This window comes from Oncorhynchus tshawytscha, linkage group LG11 (assembly GCF_018296145.1).
Source record: "Oncorhynchus tshawytscha isolate Ot180627B linkage group LG11, Otsh_v2.0, whole genome shotgun sequence".
Taxonomy (NCBI): Eukaryota; Metazoa; Chordata; class Actinopteri; order Salmoniformes; family Salmonidae; genus Oncorhynchus; species Oncorhynchus tshawytscha.
Window position 1 is genome coordinate 14,190,177 of NC_056439.1, and position 7,571 is coordinate 14,197,747.

The window sequence follows — 7,571 nt, forward strand, 5'->3', positions numbered from 1 at the left end:
TAAAACATTTGTATGCAGTTGTCATGTTTCAATAATGATTAACATGGCTAAATAGTCGTACATCTCTGCTTGATTTAGCTTTTGGTATATTTGGTCTATTTTTATACATATTCTGTATTCCACTGAATAAATAAATAATAAACACACTACTGTAAATAAATGGACACTACCTGTTATAAAATGGAAATTGCTCTCTGTAAATAAATGGTGAGTAATGCTCAGTCTGAAGCCATTCGGCTATGGGTTTCACAGCCCTATAATGTTGGGAATAGTGGTATAGGAGATCCTGAAATGAATGAATTACCCTAACCCTAAGCTATGTTCAATGTCAGCAGCAATTTCCAGTGAAAAATGCTCAGTGTGAAAGCCATTGGCTATGGGTTTCACAGCCATATAACAATGATACAGGTTATATCACCTTAAAAATGGTTTATTTACAGCCTATGAGGTATAACATGTTGGGCAAGTGGTATAGGAGAGTCTGACATATAACCCCTAACTTTAGTTCAGTCTTCGCCAATGAGATCCAAGAGGGTGCCTAGTCTTTCATGAATGGGAAAGGCCTCGATTCTAGGCCCTAGGAAATCCTACATCCATCTCATTAGATCAGAAGAGGATGGATCAACAGTGATTCATGTTACTGGTTTGCATCCTAAAAAAAAGGATAGTTGTGTTTTGCTGCATAACACATTATTTGTCCACCCAAATGATGTGGATCATTGTCAAGTTATTAGATAAATAAGCTTCAGTAACAAAATAACATGATGGTTGTAATAACACTCTAAACAGGTAGTTTGTAAATGTGTAGAATGTGTTTGTTTTGGGTCCACACTGGTAAGATAACTTATGCAAATTGACAGTCACAGAGGATTTTCTTCTGAATAACTAACTGGTCAGGGCATAGCACTTTCCATTCAGCTTCAGGCAACTTTGATGTAGTAAGGCTTGATTACACCTGTAGTGACCACCTCTATCTGTCACGCCCATTGTTGCTTATCCATTGTTCACTAGATATATCAATCTAATTAAACCCAACACAATGTTGAAAAACAGAATGCTTCCCACAACTAGATCACATAATTAGACGTGAGCTGACTCAGGGACTCTAACCAGGGATCATACGTGGCAAAGTGAGCTCTAACAGCCGTGGTCATGAAAGCCTAGTAGGCCTCTGGGCAGAGGCATTAGGCCTACAATGCTGGCATATGCCTTGTTACAATAGCCTTAGTAAACTCAGCAAAAAAAGAAACGTCCTCTCACTGTCAACTATGTTTATTTTCAGCAAACTTAACATGTGTAAATATTTGTATGAACATAACAAGATTCAACAACTGAGACACAAACTGAACAAGTTCCAGACATGTGACTAACACAAATTGAAAAATCTGTTCCTGAACAAAGGAGTGGTCAAAATCAAAAGTAACAGTCAGTATCTGGTGTGGCCACCAGCTGTATTAAGTACTGCAGTGCATCTCCTCCTCGTGGACTGCACCAGATTTGCCAGTTCTTGCTGGGAGATGTTACCCCACTCTTCCACCAAGGCACCTGCAAGTTCCTGGACATTCCTGGGGGGGATTGGCCCTAGCCCTCACCCTTTGATCCAACAGTTCCCAGACGTGCTCAATGGGATTGAGATCCAGGCTCCTCGCTGGCCATGGCAGAACACTGACATTCCTGTCTTGTAGGAACCCACGCACAGAACGAGCAGCTTGGCTGGTGCCATTGTCATGCTGGAGGGTCATGTTAGGGATGAGCCTGCAGGAAGGGTACCACATGAGGGAGGAGGATGTCTTCCCTGTAACACACAGCATTGAGATTGCCTGCAATGACAACAAGCTCTGTCCGCTGATGCTGTGCCACACCGTCCCAGACCATGAACGTCAACACCTCCAAATCAAATCCGCTCCAGAGTACAGGTCTTGGTGTAACGCTCATTCCTTCGACGATAAACGCAAATCTGACCATCACCCCTGGTGAGACTAAACCTCGACTCGTCAGTGAAGAGCACTTTTTGCCAGTCCTGTCTATAGTCACAAATTGAGTGTGAAATTTTGTTGTGAGAGAGAATACACCATCTCTCATATACTGGCAAGAGGTCTCATAGAGTTTTTGGAGTGTGGAAACAAAGATTCCCTTGCACGAATGGAGAAGATGGCCAAGTGTAATATGCTTCCAATGCAAATGGAAATGCTGTGAGAACCTTTGATGAAGAACCATTTTGTGACCTAAGGTGTATATATAATGTAAAATCAGTAACGTAAAAAGCAATACAAAAAAGCAGAACAAAAATTAAAGACAGGGCTACATTCATGAACACAAAGAAACAGGGCTAAGTTCAAGAACACAAGGTTGACTAAGAAAATAAATACAGGACCTTACAGCTCCAGCTTCAAAACATCAGTATGAGCTGGTTTATGTCAGCTATGGGGCATTTGCTTGGCCTTGCTGGTGTTTTTGCTGCTGGTGCCAACTCCGGTGCAAGATCCAGGCACTGCTGTTTCTCCACCACACAGGGTGTCAGCTCAACTAAAGGAAAGGAAAGATAACTCATTATTAGTAGGCTACTTACCTGCCCATTTTGTACAGCAATTTAATTGGGATTTATGATATGCCCAGTAGTACAAATTATGACATTCTGCAACATGCTGTAGCGAGACTGATAATGAAGTAGCATTAATGTTAGTTTTAACATCCATTATAGTCATTGATGTTTATCAGTTATTTATGCTTACTATTGGTGGTTCGAGTTATCCATCATAATTATATGGGATAAGGAGAGGGGCAAACTGCTGAGGAATAATCTTGAATATCTTCTGTGAGAGAGGATCAATTCCCTTAAACGGAGGCATTCTTTTAGGCTTTCAATTTTACTGTTAATTTTTACAGCACGCCTTCATCTGATTTGTGTCCCTCTTCTCTGTAATCCTTGTTGATCCATTAAATGTGTCGCACAAAACAGCCCAGGTGTCTTCCTTCTTTTTGACAGTTGTGTTGTCTGTACACTACTTAATTCCTCCATCAGCTCTGAAAATTTTTTTTTTTTCATAAGCGAATAAATGTGAACTTCTTTGACGTGCCATGATCAGGTGGCAAGCGAACAAATAATAAATGGCTAAATAACGTTAAGTAATGACAATAATAAATGATCTTATGCCAACTAGCTTGGTTTATAAACTAACTAGCATGCCCAGCTACAGCAGCTAACGTTAGATAACCAACAAGGTGTCTGTCTAGTACTGGCAAGTAACGAATTTGATTTCAAATTAGCCAACCCATGTGAACCTTTCACAACCTTTGCAACAGTGCTACATTGTTATTGTCTTTATCAAGGAACAGCAGCTTTCTTGTCTAATTTGTTAAGTAGGCTAGCTACTTTGTTTCAACTCATGAAATACCTCATATATTGGTGTAACATGTCACTAATCATAATTTAAAACCGTTAATCATAGATTTACTGATCCAGATTTAATATTAAGTGATGCAAAACATCTCTAATTAATTATAAACCTAGATTACAAATCCTCAAACAGGCAACGCATCAATACAGGACAAAGATCGAGTCGTACTACACCGGCTCTGACGCTCGTCGGATGTGGCAGGGCCTGCACACCATTACAGGCTACAAAGGGAAGCACAGCCGAGAGCTGCCAGACGAGCTAAACTACTTCAATGCTCGCCTCGAGGCAAATAATACTGAAACATGCATGAGAGCACCAGCTGTACCGGAAGACTGTTTAATCATGCAGCCGATGTGAGTAAGACATTTAGACAGGTCAACATTCAAGGCCGCAGGGCAAGACGGATTACCAGGATGTTGTACTGCGAGCATGCGCTGACCAACTAGCAATCGTCTTCACTGACATATTCAACCTCTCCCTGAGTCTGTAATACCAACATGTTTTAAGCAGACCACCATTGTGCCTGTGCCCAAGAACACTAAGGTAACCTGCCTAAATGACTACAGACCCGTAGCACTACAGACCTATGTAACTTTTTTCAAATCATCATTAGTCGCATCATGCAGCCTTACAATGTATAATAAATTTGTGGTACCTGTCCCAGACCTATTATTTGACCATGCTGGTCATTTATGAACATTTGAACATCTTGGCCATGTTCTGTTATAATCTCCACCCGGCACAGCCAGAAGAGGACTGGCCACCCCTCATAGCCTGGTTCCTCTCTAGGTTTCTTCCTAGGTTTTGGCCTTTCTAGGGAGATTTTCCTAGCCAACGTGCTTGCTTGCTGTTTGGGGTTTTAGGCTGGATTTCTGTACAGCACTTTGAGATATAAGCTGATGTACGAATGGCTATATAAATACATTTGATTTGATCTGATAATGTGGCAAGGAGCATCGCAAGAGACCCAGGGGGTACTTTGTGTTTGTAAATTTGTGCAGGATTTCTTCGCACCCCTCGGGCTTACACAAAAATACAATGCTGTTGCGTTTACCGTGAATGCGTTTACCGTGAATGCGTTTACCGTGAATGCATTCTTACCGTGAACATTGTCTTTACATTTCAATTACGCTGTATGCTTCCGCAACGCAGATTGAATACAGCCCTCTGTAGGTATTGACAATGACAAAACATTTATGTGTTGGACAGGTTTTTCTCATGGCTCAAATTTTTATATGGTCATTTAGGTAGAAAGTAGAAACTTTTAACACGCATATGAACTGTATGAGGGAATTGAACCTACAACCTTGGTGTGTAGAGAAGGGAATTTGGAATCACGCTCGTGATTCGGTTGCACTCCCTGCCGGAGAGTTGTTGGGAAGGGCCCATAAGTAAGCATTTCACTTGTTGTTTACAAAGCATATAACAAATACAAATTGATTAGAGTTAAAAACCCAAAATGTCTCCCTTTGAGACTTGGTCTTCTTGGACTTGGTTAAAACGTTGGGTTGGAGAGCGGGAGACCCGGGTTCGATTCCCACTAGTTACAGCATTTACGAACCAACTGAGCCACCATCAACACCACCATGATTTCCCTGTCTGCTTTGACACAGCCACGAGACAAGTGTGCTGGGCGGACACAGGTATGAATCCCCTGCCTCCTCTAGGAGCTTGGTGTGTAAAGAACCACACTTAAGGGGGTGAAGGCCTATAACTACAACCAGCTTACTCTCCCCAAATCCTCACTTTCATCATAAGGGAAAAATGCTAAACAGTTTCTATGTCTCTGTGATACAAGTCTCTCTATGTATCCTACTGTTTTTAGGTTTTTCTATTCTCATTATAAAGTTGAGCTATACCTATACTGTAATAATGACTATTTTATGATACTAAAATGGTATGCTATTAAATGTATGGTAAGCTATTCAAAAAATGTGCCACTGTCACTTTTCAGTACCGTAAGAAGTAACAAGTTGTTCTGGAGCAGTCAAAGAGGTGGTACACAGTTCAGATGCATACAGCCTGGATACTACTCTACATACTATGCTGGGAACCTATACTGTTATCAACCAAATGAAACCTATAACATCTCTCCCTTACCCTCTCTATTCTCTCCTTCTAACCTCTCTCTCACATACACACTCTCTCTTTCTCACTCTCAGGGACCAAGCGTTTGAAGTGCATTGCGTCCGATGGGACGGGAACTTGAACTACCCCTTCAGTATGGTGTTTTATGCCAACCACTTCCACTTCACAGACTGGAGGAGGTAAGACAGGGACAGATCTGGTTTCAAATAGAATTTGTTTTCTGTCAAATACTTAAGCTGCATTTTGAGGTTGCTGGGTGCAACGGAACTGACATAATAGTCCCAAAAGTGCAAACCCTGTGAATTATGTTTATAGTGTTTTTTTTAAATGTTCAGTGTGATGGGAGTTGAGTTGATTTGTTTTTTTCTCTGTGGTGTTCATAGGGACGGAGTCATTGCTCTGAGTCGGGACAGCAGCCAGTTCACAGAAGAGTACCTACCTGACCCAAGGTCTCACCTGTACAGCATCACCATAGCAACCACCCACTGTCTATAAGGTAATACTGTAATCTTTCTAGCGTCCTGTCCAAGGGGTGAACTTGTACATCAAGCTGCCTCACTCTACAGAAACATCATTTTGCATGCGCACAAACAAACAACTCTTGACTTGTGTTTGGTGACGTTCCAGGTTGTCTTTTTTTGCAGCCGTGCATCTCAAATCAAATTTTATTTGTAACACACACAAGGTTAGCAGATGTTAATGCGAGTGTAGCGGAATGCTTGTGCTTCTAGTTCCGACAATGCTGTAATAACCAACGAGTAATCTAACCTAACAATTCAACAACTACCTTATACACACAAATCAAATCAAATTTATTTGTCTCATACACATACAAGTGTAAAGGGATAAAGAATATGTACATAAAGATATGACTGAGTGATGGTACAGAACGGCAAAGGCAAGATGCAGTAGATGGTATCGAGTACAGTATATACATATGAGAAGAGTAATGTAGGGTATGTAAACATTAAGTGGCATTGTTTAAAGTGGCTATAATCGCTATCATCCAGAAGGTGAGGTCAGTACAGGTACATCAAAGCAGGGACCGAGAGACCGAAGCCGTTTTTCAATCTCAAGGCCATCAGACTGTTAAACAGCCACCACTAACATTGAGTGGCTGCTGCCAACATACTGACTCAACTCCAGCCACTTTAATAATGGAAAATTGATGTGGTCAGCTTTTCCGAAAGGAGGGCGGGGGAGGGCCTTATATGTGTCGCAGAAGTTAGAATAACAATGATCCAGGGTTTTACCAGTCCTGGTTGCACAATCGATATGCTGATAGAATTTAGGGAGTCTTGTTTTCAGATTAGCCTTGTTAAAATCCCAAGCTAAAATGAATGCAGCCTCAGGATATGTGGTTTTCAGTTTACATTGTCAAATAAAGTTCGTTCAGGGCCATCGATGTGTCTGCTTGGCGGGGAATATAATCAAAGAGAATTCTCTTGGTAGATAATGTGGTCGACATTTGATTGTGAGGAATTCTAAGTCAGGTGAACAGAAGGACTTGAGTTCCTGTATGTTGTTATGATCACACCACGTCTTGTTAATCATAAGGCATACCCCCCTTCTTACCAGAAAGATGCTTGTTTCTGTCGGTGCGATGCGTGAAGAAACCAGCTGGCTGTACCGACTCCGATAGTGTGTCTCGAGTGAGCCATGTTTCCGTAAAGCAAAGAACGTTACAGTCTCTGATGTCTCTCTGAAGTTTGTTATATGAAGTGGTAACAAGACACCTCCTTAGACGTCTGTTCAGCGTGCCTGCTGAAAAAGCCAATCTGGAATGCCGTCAATATTACCCTTAACCTTCACGTGGGAGTGATAGCAATAGCATCCACTGTCACCAGTGGTTTTGGTGGAAATAAATCAGATGAAATCTCCAACTTGAATTGGACTGTATGGCTTATGTGAGAGAGAAATTATGTATTCACCTTATTTGTTGGCTATGTGACAATTATTTACTTAACGAACAGTAAGATATTTCTGTCCTGCTAAAGCTGTGGTTTATGGTCTCCACTCTAGCACCTGCTGTTGAGGACATGGGTTCTACTAGAGATAGCTTGAAGCTGACAATTGATGTGTTGG